Here is a 15067-nt window from a genome sequence, read left to right as displayed (position 1 = left end):
TATTTTCATGTGTGTGCTGGTTCCCATGTGTTGATCGTTCCTTAAAAGTTCGATCATTTAATTGTAGATGCTTTACTAAATATTACCGTACAATGAAAAAGGTTTTATTCACTTACATTAATTATGTCATCAAATAAGCAAATAAGTTCAGAAATACAGTAAAATAGTGTGTTATGTCCTCGCAGCTGATTTATGTTGGAGAAATAAACTAAACGAAATACATGAATAAATGTCAGTTTTGAAGGTTGGGTCAAACCCATTCCTTAATAGCTGTGCAATTTGGCCTACGTATAGTATTTGGCGGTAACTCAGCCAGGCGATATGGAAGATTATTTACATGCATATTAAGAAAAATGTATATGCAATCTCAATTATAATGGAAAGTTCAAAGTTTATTTATTTTATAACTTCCTACTGAAACTTAAAAATTAATAAATTATACTTAAAAATTAATAAATTATACCCATTCATTATTGCTTTGTCAACATTCAATAAAGTTACTTCTTCATTATAAATAAATTATATCAAAAGCTGATAATGCAGCAATGATGAATAACATAAGCACATCCAATGTTTTGCGTTAGTGAGAACTTTATAGTGCGAATGAAAGAACTTCAATGTATCAAACAAGGAAGAAACGCCTATCATGAGTATGCCAACTAGCGGTCAATGCTGGTAGTTATGGTAACGATTAGATGTCAAAGAAATCTGTTATAGTGAAAAATTAATAGGGACACGGCCGAGACCTAACATCAAATGGTGCGCATCATGATGACGTCATCAATAGTTGCCATTCGAATAACCTTGAAAAGTTAAGTATATATTGTTCTCATAATAATGTAAATAGTTTCAAGGGGCTTCTAACTGATGGAATATATCTGGATTAAGATGATAGTTTAGTAAACATGACGACTGTCTTGACAGAGGAATTTCAAAATTGTATTTGAAAGTATGATGTCATATGGTTCTATCGAAACGCAAGGAAAAGCAGATGGCTAGAAACATTTTGCTGCAGGGAGAAAGATACAAGTTAACGCAATAGTAAACTCAGATGGATTAATTAATTTTAAAGGAAATGATTTCACTGATTGAATAAATTTAGAATATGTTAAAATGACGATTAGTTCAAAAATATATAACGGTTAAACATTTCTATATCAAACATTGACAGTGTCTTTGATCTTTCACTTTTGGTTTTATAAATATTATACCTGATAATTCTTCAGTCCATTCTTAGGAGTATAGTCTTCTTATTGGTGAAATCGAAACTGCCCACTTCATTTACAGGTCACAGGCCATAGTCTAACATGTTTCTTTTCGCAACAGCTTTGCATTATATGATTAAATGTAGTTATATTCGCTTCCCCTTAGCTAAGATTTCCTACCTATTGAGGACGCCAACCGGACATGACGTGCATTTATCACACAAGAAGATTTAAAATAAATTACTATAAACTATGGATAGGAAACATTTAGTTTGTCTCCCTTTTAAAACTGTTCCATTGTTTCAATCTATTTTCAAAATTCCCGTTAATGCCGGTAAAAACGAATCAATGCTGGCTTCCCTATGTCGGCTGACTTTGCAAAATAAAAATAAAATCGGCACATTTAAACAAATCCAAAGTCGGCTTCCTGAGTTGGCTTGCTTTGTAATCAAATAACCTTTGTATCTGATATCCTGTCGGTAAGTTTCAGTAATGAGTTTATTTCTTGCTGCCAATTGTGTTTATTCACCAGCCAGGCTTTTATTTGTTTGCAATCTATAATGATAATTAATACAAACGGGCATTGATGGGCGCAGGGCAAATAGTATACACAGCAATAGCTTGCTTCATTAATACTTTTGTAACCCGTGCCAGTGAAAAGATTGTCATTCGCACTCACAGTGAATGTAGTTAAGCTGGATAAAATACAGTCTTGGTCATTTTGCATCTTACAGTGCACCATACGTGTATGGCAGGTGCCTTCAAGCAATCGGTTGATATTTCCGTCTTGTTTGCGACTTTGTTGGATCAAGCTTTATGTCTTCTAATATATTCAAACCTTCCAGCACAACGAAACACGATTCAATTCTCTATAACTCACATCATTGAACAATGTGTCGTGTGTTATCTGACATAAGCGATACACACTACAGTAAGGACGAATATGCCAGCCGGCATCCGCTACATTTATGGAGTTCGTGGATATATTTTTTCTTTAATAAATTTCGCATGATGAAAAAAGAAGGAATAAATTATAACAAACTCATTAAGCAAGGTTAGCTTTTTTCATATTTTTTTTCAAATAAGTGGGGGGTTGGTGGCACAAATTCGACACAAATATATTTCTCTTCTTAAGTCTTGAGGAAAAAAGTTTCACCATAAGCTCTGGGACAGGAAAACAAAATTATTATTTTATCGTGTCCCAATATATACGGTAAGGTACATATATATATATATATATATATATATATATATATATATATATATATATATATATATATATATATATATATATATATATATATATATATATATATATGACTGATTCTACAGACTTTTACACCTTTAAATGATAAACTTTCCAGAATAATACCTCTTATTTCTTTTTTTAACACTTTTGAGATCATATTGGTTATAATAATGCTAAATAAAGAGTTTAATAAAAGTCTAAACTCTGCACGTTCATAAAGCATTACGATAATTTTAAACATTATTATTTTACATCTGCAGTTACGCTGCTGTACTGTAATCTTCATTTCTTATATTTTACCAACGCTCTGTCTATCCCTCTTCTCATATGCACCATAGAGATTTCTACGGGAGTTAGATCAAAACTTCTCGGGTGACGGAAGGCATTTTTCTTATATTTGACAGTCCTTGGAAAATTGTAGGCACTGCTGTCTTTAATAAACTCAATTTAATTGTACACCAATATATTTCATCAATGAAGGAGGGTGTAAAAAGCAACTATCCTCAAAATGCCGTATGCACAAGCGGGATGTTGCTTTTGGTATAAATGGTGCAACTTTCCCATCCCTCACCTATTCGATCCTAGAGAATCAATCCACTGTTATCGGTAAACATGGTCTTTCGGAAGAAAGAAAGATCCCTTTTGTCCCATCATCACTCTTTTGGTTGCATCCATTTCCAACACAGTCCACCATATTTGTTGTACAAAAACACGATCGTAAGACATAGCACACAGACATTTACATGGGGAAATTAAACAAACGAATTACTAGGTTGAATAGAAGGGATAAATGTACATCATATCCGTTTTGGGCACTCGGAAACTACCGATTGTTTATGGAGATTGCCGAATAATTTTGATCTTTTAAAAATGCGGATTTGTAAGGCTAATTAAATATTGTTATGGTGTACATACATAACAAATGCGTCTATTAGGAGTATAATAATATCACACTTTTGTATAATATATGTGGCCAGCGACCTTTAAAATATAATTGGTAGAGTTCTAAATAGATATACCGGTTCTGAGCCAGATTTTATTGCATTTGTTCAAGCATACATACATAGATGGATGGACGGATAAATGGATGCATGCATGTATGTATACATACATACATACATACATACATACATACATACATACATATATATGTGAATGGTAGAAATAATACAAAAATATTTCGATTTACCTTCCTTACATTAACAAGCACATCACGTACATTTTTAACAAATGTTGCCTTCATTGACATGGAAGAGTTACCCCGGTTAACGGGTTGACTCCATGATACTGTTTCACCAGTCAAGTTGCTTATGTTAAACGCTAAATCTGTTGTATTAATCAGTGAATGATAGTTCACAAATAAATCAACTTAAATTTTTCATACTATTCGCAGTAATGTTCCGCTACCCATCCCCTTTTGGTCATTTTACCTTCAGCTGCTTCAGATTTCCAATACTGTCGTACATATCTTCAAACGACCCCCAATGCGTATCCTTTGAAGTGAAACATATATCGTGGTCTAGGAAGAGTTACCAGACATATCAACACACTAAAGCACGGACAATGAATCTGGACCCTTCAATTAGAACATTGTTGTTCAAATAACCTGACGACAACAGTGCGATCCTGATCACAGTTCTTTTCTCTTTGCAGATATATTTTTTTTTATAAAGTTGAAAAACTGGCCAATGCATCATCAACACTTCACGATTCTAAATAACCGTGTTATGTTATAGTAAATATGTGTGTGTGTTTACATTTACTTGTACATCAGGATCTCAAACACGCGGCCCACCAAGCCGTATTATGTGGCCCGCAAAATGATTTGCGTCACAAGGTGTCATGAGAGACAATAAAGGAGGTACTGCCCTTGAACCATCGAAAATGCCCTCATGCGGCATTCAGGATGGTTTGAGTTTGAGAGCCCTGTTGCACACTCTAACAGTTAACCGACCGCAACATAGGCAGTTACAGTTAAAGGTAAAATTTAAATGGTTACTCGTACCAGAGGCCTTATTAAACCTTGAAAAGAATCTAGAGAATATCTCACTGATCTTACTGAACCAATCTAATGAGAGATCATTTTATATGTATTACGACATACGGTGTACCATGTGACCTCGATTCAATGGCGATCTCTATTGCTAGGCGGAAACATGTACATGCTCATTGCTGCAAAGCATGTGCAGATTTTACAATTTTATGTATATTTTATGTCCTTATATTTTAATGCATGAATGATATATAGTGAATGAGTTTACCATGATAATTACCTATTATGTGTTGGTGCGTTTTGCATCTAAACTACTGCTGACTTCTGAATGCTCGAGGTAAAATCATCAAAATAGTTTCAAAGTGAATCTCAATCATTTAAAAATATAGACGTACTGATTGACATTCCTTGTATCATTAGCATCATCAAGAAAATGTTTACAGTCTTATGTCACGTGTTTAGGCTCGAAGAAATAGTAATTCAAGAATGGTTGAAAACAACAAGCTTTAAAAAGAATACAATAATTTATTTTCTTGGAAAAAATCTGTAAAAATTTAAAAAATAGGAACTTACGGTTTTACAGAATAAAATCTAAAAATAATCCAAGAATAATCCACGAATAAAATTTGTGAAGTCCTAATAACAAAATGTTTTACTGATTTCAAGTTCGAATCCCGACGACGAATCCAAGTTGGAAGACGATGACGTATGCTGCAATCTGTAGTGCTAAAGTCTACAGTTCCTTGTAGAAACAAGAATTATCACTCCGGTTTCTGATAGCTGAATAAATTTTTATATTAAAAAAACTGTCCTTGTTCAACAGTTTTGCATGAGCACACGTATTTTCCAGAAAAATAACAGAATTATTCCTTTTTAATCCAAATAATTTGAAATAACTCCAAACAGCACAACATACAACTTCCGGTGTAACAGCCCAGCTTCTACTGAAAAAAAAACTTTTTCTGAAAAACATTTCATCTCTAGTGAATAAATTTACATTACAATGTTATATAATGAACAAAAAAAACTGACAAACAATTAAATTGAAATAAATATATATATTAAATCATATATAATTAAATCAAATATATATAACAAAAGGAGGTCAGTACCATATTAATCTAAAGGATATTTAGTTCTGATATTATCTATATACATACTTGATTGATTGTATGGGTTAAGATGTTTGGTTTTGTCAGGACGTAATCTGATTCATTACTGTTCTATATTATTGTCAATATGTCCTCATCCGCCTGTGACTCTGATTTTGTCGTTTTTTATACTATTTTTATTACATATTATTTGTTGTTAACGCTTGTCTGATAAAGGACTTCTTTATCAAATAAAACTCGGTGAAAATGTCGCTGCTTATAATCATTCTTCAACAGTTCTCCCACGCAAGTCTCTTGGTAGCTGAGGCTCATCGTATACTCTATATTAATGTGTCAAAGCATAGGGACAAACAAAGCCTCCCCAATCGGTAGGAATTAAACATTTTGAAACCTACACAAGTTCAACATTTTCCAATGAATCATCATATACGTGTAACATGGAATCACATGCTAGAGTCTTTAGGCAACAAGGTACGCTAAGCGACATATTTTCATTTTATTTATATCGTAATGCTGTTGATAACATATCAGCTAGCTCATATAAAAAAAAATTTTAAGTTCCTAGAACACCATTCATGGTATGTTATTAACATTATTGCATTTTCTTTCGTTCATAATGCGTTCAAATTTATTTATTTATTTATTTATTTATTTATTTATTTATTTCTTACATTGTTAGTAAGTTGGTTGTATATCGTTACACGTCGCGATGCCGTAAAATCCTGACTAATAGCCAGATGTATACCTTTTTATAGCTGCAAGGAAGGGCACTCCTATATTATAAGGTATCTCTAGGATTTAGTTCAACTTAAAACCTCTTAACAGTCTCAAACGAGTGGTTTTTCTCAATCGAAATGTTACGAACAAATTAAATGACAATATAATTTATCTCCAAAATATTTTATTTATTTCTACAAGCACATGGAGTCGGTATACGAGTCCAAACATCATGGCAGACATCGTTCTCTACAAAATTAATAACACATTAAAAACTGCACGCAGATATCATCCCGCACTAAAGTAACGACATTGAAAGTAAGTAATACATGCTACTGAAATAAAACAATACCATCAGGGACAGTCAAAACAATCAAAACAATAATGAAATCAACAAAATATGATGGAAAGTATAAAAGATATGCTTTAAAATAAATTATAGTATTCATAGAGCAATAATTTAAACACTTGTGACGAACTAAATCAATATTAATTTTTACGAATATTAAAAAAGTAAATGGAAGATTTAAGTACATAGTCGCAAAAGAGGTAGAGAATATTCGGATTGTTAACACTTACAAGTTGGATATTTCAAATATAAAAATGGATATTTCAGCGGCTATCAAGAGTAAATACAAAACTGGAAGAAAAATTATAGATTCTCTTTTTGATAGTAAATGTTTGTTATTATGTACATGTTTTCAACATACACGTTTGCAATATGAAGAGAAAAAACAAACAATCTAAGACAATATATGATTGAAATGATGCTGATAACATTTTCTTGAGTCGCTCTTCAAAGAGAGTCATAATTTATATTTATTGTTAATCTGAATCAACCATCAATCAAAAGGAAGATTTTATGTTCAAAAAAGTAAAGCAAAGCAAAGTTTCCGGTGCATATACTCTTTTACTATTCGAATTAGCATTTGAGTTTGAATGGAATTTCGCAATAAATGTTTAAATTTTGAAGAAGAAAAAATGTCGTTTGAGGCAATAACATTCGTGCTTTTAAAACTTTTAAAAAACTTTTTGTTATGTGTTAAGTAAGTTTGCACATGTATTTTAAATAACGAGTTTTACTAATCTCTTATGGCTGTGAAATCAGAAATGAAGTTCCTTGACTAATTAAGATATCTGATGCAAACCTAAAAATATATCGTAACTGCATTTTTTTTAAAGCCCACGGATGCACATAAGTGAAACTGACTGCTTAACGTACGGCACATACAATATCAAGAAACACATTTTATTAATTAATGGAAGGGGAATAATCTGAGTAGGTATCATTGTATTATTGCGGAATTAATAAGTCATGAAAAGAGAGATTTCTTAACTGCGCAACAAATCCAAAACAGGCAGAGATGTTAGTTTTGATGTGTAATATTGTCTGTACATTCCTATGTACCTGGGACCTGAAAAAAAATATGAAACAATTTAGTAATATTACTTGATAGTTTTACTTTGGGCAAGAATAGAATATTTTATTTATTGGCGAGCTCTAACATCTAACATTAATTTATATACTAGTTTAAAAATCTTTCAATTTTAATAATAATAATAATAATAATAATAATAATAATAATAATAATAATAATAATAATCAGCAGTTGTATTTGCCGGCGTATTGTTGTCGCCGTTGTATTGCTCTGTTTTTATACAAATTCAAGTTCGCAATGGGCAAAAAAAAAAAAAAAAAAAAACCACTCAAGATTGTATCAAATTGCAGAGACAAGTATGATGTACTTGAAGAAGAATCCGATAATGCTTTGACTGTTATTTTGAAATAAAGTTTAGGTTTTATTTGGACAAGATAGCTAAAGATGAAAAATTCTTACGGTTATGTTTCTTATTTTTAAAATCTCATTTATAAAATTATGCCCGTTTCTGTATTATTATTATTATTATTATTATTATTATTATTATTATTATTATTATTATTATTGATATCATCATAATTATTTTGACATTTGATAGTATCTGCAATTTTAATAATGGAAAATTATGACATCATGACTTTGAGTAAAAAGAAAAATATTTTTTTATTACTTTACTGTTATTAATAGGTACAAAACAAATTTTTCTTGTATGAATATTTAAACTGATATTTGAATAAGTCTAATGTAGTCGATTGTTAAATTGTCTCAATGCAATGGTACAAGATATGTTTTTTCTTATATGACTATTTAAAATGATTTAATTGATATTAGAATAAGTCTAGAGTAGTCAATGATTAGACTTCAAATGACTCAGCTTTCCTTTTCAATCTAGAATTATTTCTTAAATTCGCTCTCATTAAACCCGGCTCCTAATTAATGGCAGACAGATTAATAAGACTAGACTTACTAAGTAATTGTTAAAATTATGACATGCTATTGTTCTAGCAATATGAAACAAAAGATGTCAATAATAGATTCGATAGCTTACAATGAAACTCGTTCTCTCAGGTAAAAAGATATATTGAACAAGACTCGCAGAAATGTCTGCCGATCAGGAAACAAATACAATTTTTGAATTCCTCTAAAAACCAATTTTTTCGTAAACTATGTTTACATTGCATTTTCAATGATTTATCAGTTGATTAATTATAAATACTGAAATATATAGCAAATTACTATACGCATTTAATCTGAATAAAATTGTAATAAAAATGCATATTTGTATTTAAATTATAGAAATGTATAACTGTCTATGAAATAATCGGGATCACAGAATCCCACATTTTCTGCGTGGGTTTGTGACATTGAAATATGTACTTCGTTCTTTTATTTTTTGAATTGCTGTGTCCGCATCTAGAAATGATTACTTAATTATGAAGAACAGGGCAATACTTACGTACAAAGAAGAATTTGAACCCAATTCCAGACGTTTATATAACTTACAACCAAGAAATATATCCAAACTAGCTTGCACAATTTAATTCGACTAGTGTTCCTACTGACTTACACAATCTAATTCGAAAGGTTATTATTTGTATTTATGTCCGCGTCCGGTTCTAATTTGGATTTGTCTGTGTGATATTTATCTTATGTTATTCTTTGTTAACGTCCGTCTGTTAAAGGTCACCTTTATTCAATAAACATCCGTGACAATGTCACACGCTTACAATCATTCTGCCGCAGTTCTCTCACGCAATTCTATTGGAGGCTGTAGTGCCTCGAATTCACTATATGGTATCACGGTACCAATTGTTTTTCCATATACCTCAATGCTAATGTTTTGTGAAATAAATATACTTTCTATCCTACTTGAGCATGCATGTCACACACTGTCATAGAGAACAATGCTAGATTGTCAATTTGACAATGACATAACCAGGTACTCCATTGCATTTAAGAGAGATAACTCTACTGGAACTAGACAGGGGTAACAGTTATCTAGTCACAACAAGCACATTTTCAGCCAAGTGTACCATATTTTAAAAAAATCATAAAAAATACAAAATATGATCTAGATAGAAATTAACACAAACTCACATGTTGCCAAGAGGCTCAACTTTTTTTTAAAGCAAAACAGAAAGTACAACTCTTACATAATGCACCAATCACAGCTAGTGTTTTTCTTCTGAATACACTGTTCCTACACTTTAAGCTCCGCCCACCTGGACTTGCGCAATTGGTACCGTTATACCATATTAATGCATCTAAGCAGCAGGACAAAGCCTCCCCAATCGGTAGGAATTAAACTTTCACGAGGGGCAACATTTTTCAAGCACTGTGAATCATAATATCCGTGTAACATGGAATCAAATGCTAAAGTCATACGGCAACAAGGTATGTTCCGCGACATATTTTCATTTTATTTCCTTGGGAATGTTGATGTTAACATATCAGCTAGTTCAAATAACATGATATTTTTTGCAAAAGCAATAGAACATAGTTCACGGTATGTTATCAAACATGATATTTACTTTCGTTTGTAATGCCTATTTATTTATTTATTTATTTATTTATTTATTTATTTATTTATTTATTTTTATTTATTTATTTGTTTGACTATCGTACACATCGCAATTCCAGAAAATCCTGGCCAATAGTTCGACATATAACAGTTTCTAGCTTCATGGAAAGACACTCCCATATTAGGAGGAAATTGAAGACTATAGTTCCATTTAAAACCTCAGTCTAAACAGAAATACAAGGATTAGTTTTCGCTCATGCGAAATGGTAACAACAAAATAAATGACACCATAATTTATCTCCCAGATATTATATTTATTTATATAAACAAACGGGGTCGATCTGCAAGTTCTAACAACATGACATACAGCGTTCTCTACGAATTTAATAACATATTAAGCAAGGTAGGCGAGATACCAGCATGCCTTTGAAAGTACACAATACAAGCTATCGAAATAAAACAAAAATATCGAGGAAAGTCTGAACAAAAACGAAATGAAGAAAATATAATGGAAAATATAAAATATATACTGTACAGTAAATCATAAAATTCAAAGAGCAATAATCTAACCACGTGTACTAAATGAGAGCAACACCTAATTTACGAATATTAAAACAAAATAGCCGGCTTACACAATCACATGCATGCAGAAAGTTGTAGAGAACAGTCGCGAATGTTAACGATGCCCAAATTTGAAAGTGTGATACTTTTACTATAATAATGACTCTTTTAGCTGCGGACATTAGTAAATACAAACAGAAAGAAAAAATATAGTTTCTCTTTTGGATTGTAAGTGCTTGGTAATATATTTAGGTTTTCATTATACTTTTTGTAACATGAAGAGACGAAGATATATAAAAACATTTTAATATAATATTGTCAAATCTCTGATAATAACAATTTATAATGTCGCACTTTGACGAGTATCATAGTTGGTGTTTATTTCAATTTGAATCAACCATCAATCAAAAGGAAGATTTAAACAAATTTTAATTGCATATATTATGGGGCATATACTAAATTACAGGTAGAAACAATACTTTGAATCTGTAAGGAACCTGTAAGGAATCTGAAAGGAATTTCAGAAGAAATCTTTATAATTTAAAAAATATCGTTTGAATCAAATTCTGAAATTTGATGCTGAAACTAAAATTAAAAATATTTTGTAGCTGCATTTTTTATAAACACAAGGCTACACACAAGTGAAACTAACATTAACTTTACGTTTTATGTTCAGTGCATACAAATATGTGGCTAACAAACCATAAAGCATTAAGAAACACATTTTAGTAAATAATATATTTTCACTTTTATATGGAAATCAAAAGTAGATAGAATTAAAAGGGAAATTATGTTTCGGAGAGTTAGGAATGATAGATATTTAAACATTAATATTAGCTCTAAAAATTATTTGATTCGTAGACTTCTTTGAATATAATTCTTTTTAGATCAAAAACATTGCCATACTAGGAGATGATTATACAGGTAAATAATCAAAGGAGATGAAAAATATGTTTTGGCGTTGTGGTTTTTTGGCTTGGAAACTTTTAATACAACGAAATATACTTCAAACACAAGAACATCTTATGACAACGACCTTGTGTATGCACACTAATTAGAGTAATCCGAGTACCTGTAATGTACAAAAAATGGATTGAACATAATACCTTTTACCAGGGAAGTTTTCTTGAGTTTAAAAGCTTTAATGAAAAGCACAATATTTATAAACATTTTCTTGCCTCCCATGGTGTCACTTAAACTATATGGTCATCATGTAGAAAACTCAAGCTAAATCTGAATACAGGGATGAATGTTATACATTTTACCCCTTACCAATTAAACCTTATTCTTCACAGTGATAAAAGTTGTACAGATTTTTTTTACCAATTACATTTGAACTTGAATGTTTCACCAACTTGTGAAAATTGACGGCAACACAATTGTAGCTTCGCTAGTGATTTTTGACCGAATATATAGTCAAAATTTTTCAAAAGTAACAACAAAAAAAAAACAACTCGTGTTATGCATAGAATTCTACCGATGAATACTTTATTTTTCAAATACATGCTAATGATACTGATTATTGTACGTTTCTTAATGGCTTTTCCCGAGACAATGATGCTTTTGTTTTGGGAAAATCATGTAATTAATATATTATGGAGTGATGCTTGTCAGTGGATTCCAGATTTACTAAAATAAATACTGCTCATTCCAAAATGGTTTTATTCGGAGAAACGGATGTACAGCAATTAAATGCAAAACTTTGTTTTATTATTCTTCTTCTTACCAAATACTAGCTATACATATACAACATGAAAATAGATTATGTATCTACATTAAATGGCCTTGAAAACGTCTTTATGAAACGTTACTTAATAAAAACTTACATTGCAATCAAAGAAAAGAAAGTTTCATGAAATTTTGGAACATTGGGAACTATTAATTCTTTCTAAGCACATTTAATTTTTGTATTCGACTCTATATACACAAACTTACAAATCAGAGAAAATTGCAACAAAATCATTGACATAAATAACAACGACAAACTCTCTCTCTCTCTCTCTCTCTCTCTCTCTCTCTCTCTCTCTCTTACATCTTTATTTTTTATTTTCGCACTATTTAACTAAATGTAATATATATAATCTATGTTGGTGATATGTATATGTAATAATGGTAAGGGAGAAGACTTTAATAGTGTGATATATTATATGGTTTCATCCCATTGCCGATTTGTGCAGGAAATAATAAAAATGTTTGGATAAATGGAAGGAGAATAATTTGAATATCTCTTTTTATTGCGAAATGAGCAAGTCATGAAAACATGTTTTCAGAAAGATTTCTAACTTATACAACAAGTTCTTTTATATTACTGACCTTTAAATTCTCTTTACTAATTTTAGTATCAGCGTTATATGTTGAACTGTGAGGCTTTTAGCTCAGAACACTGTTAATATAGTACTAAATCTGATCCAGCTCTAATTACCCATACTCACCAGTGAACCGTTTAACATACAACATATTACGAGCAGCTATTCTGTGTATCAGTAGGTTCACATTACAGTAACTGTACTCTTTACTATCAGATTGAAGCGAGATTAAATCAGTTATAAAATCAATCAAATTTATAATGTAAAGAAATCATGGGAAAATGACCATTCTCTACTGAATAGTTAACTGTTTAAGAAAACAAAAATGGTCGTCAGAAATATGTATTCATTTTCTAATGCATTTGTGAAGCGATAACGGAGCAAAATCCGCGCACGTGTTAATTCAAAATGTCCGTTAACCGTAACGTCACTGACCAAAAAATAACATTGCCTGCTATCCGCGTTAGAGAGAAGTCTGCAACGTAAAGGACATTTCTAGAAAGATTTCATTTGGGATTCCTAAAATATGAGCAGATGTTTGCTATATTCAGAAGTCTGCTTAGACAGGTTACATTCATATGTGTGTGTGTGTGTGTGTGTGTGTGTGTGTGTGTGTGTGTGCAAAATACAAATCGATGCATTTAACATTTGGTCCCAAAAAATATCATGCACACGTACGTGCCAAGGCGACAGCGCACAAAGCACCCATTGCCATCGTATGCATGAAAAGCACATTCCAGTGCTACACCAATATTGTTACAGTTTGGTCTCATCACCATGTGATTATTCGTCTTTCCCTTTATTAAAGAAAATTTAACCAGGAGAGCGAATGGAAGTACAGTTTATCAGCATACTCAATCTACTCCAAAAACTTACTCGAAAAAAAAACATAATCTCGAGGCTGGTTGAGAGTACTAGATATTGGATGGATTAGTGTAATCTATTTTCGGCGGATGCATAATGTTTATTGATGACACTGATCATTTACGAATAGATTTTCAACGTCCCTTGTACTTTTCATAACATACTTTCATTTCATCTTTGCATATTTCCAGCCACAGCAGTGGATATTTGGATTTCATTCCGTATTATTGAAATTTGTGACTTTCGTCAATAGTTTAGACTCTTTGTGACTGCTTATAGAACGCACTTTTTAGCTGACAAGGAATTTAACATTCACGGCCTATGACAAGTAGCTGTCAGTCTCAGAGAAATTGAATAGACACTACATCCTGTTTGCAAGGATGTTTGGGAGTGGTGACGGGAAGTGATTACTAAATGGAGCAACGCAAGAGTCAGCATTCGAGAGATTTTCAGACACAGAGATAAGATATGGTTACTAATTACAGTGAGCAGGATTATATCTTATATAATTTAGCGTCTATCCAATGCCATGCATTTAATTACAAGAATCCTTTGTAGGATTTCGATACATACGTCTTGTGTAAAACTCCAAAATGCAATCGCGTACTACTTCTGTGATTTCATATGGGTGCTGGTTCCCTTGTGTTTCATCCCTATATGAGTTGCAAAATCAGTTGAGCGTTCCTTAAAAGTTCGATCATTAGAAACATTACTAAATGTAGCTGTATGCTTAGCTCTTATTAATTTACGTTAATTACGTAAGCCAATACGATCAGAAATATGGTAAAATTTGATCCATCATTTGTACATACATACATACATACATACATACATACATACATACATACATAGATACATACATACATACATACATACATACATACATACATACATACATGTCCTTACAGCTGCTTAGTTTTGGATAAATAAACTATACGAAACACATGAAAAAATGTCAATTTCCAAAGATGGGTCACTCCCAATTCTCTAGTAGTTATGCAATTTGACCTACGTAGGCCAAGACGGAATGTATTATGATCTTTGGTTTCCGAGGCCGTTCGTAGGGCAAAAGAAATTGGGAGAGTAGGTACACCCATTGCATGAATACTGTATGTGCAGTCTAAATTATAACGGACACTATGCTGTTTTTTTTTCGTATA

The sequence above is a fragment of the Sinohyriopsis cumingii genome, chromosome 2 (assembly GCF_028554795.1).
Source record: "Sinohyriopsis cumingii isolate HCF-2022 chromosome 2, ASM2855479v2, whole genome shotgun sequence".
NCBI lineage: Eukaryota > Metazoa > Mollusca > Bivalvia > Unionida > Unionidae > Sinohyriopsis > Sinohyriopsis cumingii.
The sequence above is the reverse complement of the archived record's forward strand: the minus strand, read 5'-3'. Positions refer to the sequence as shown.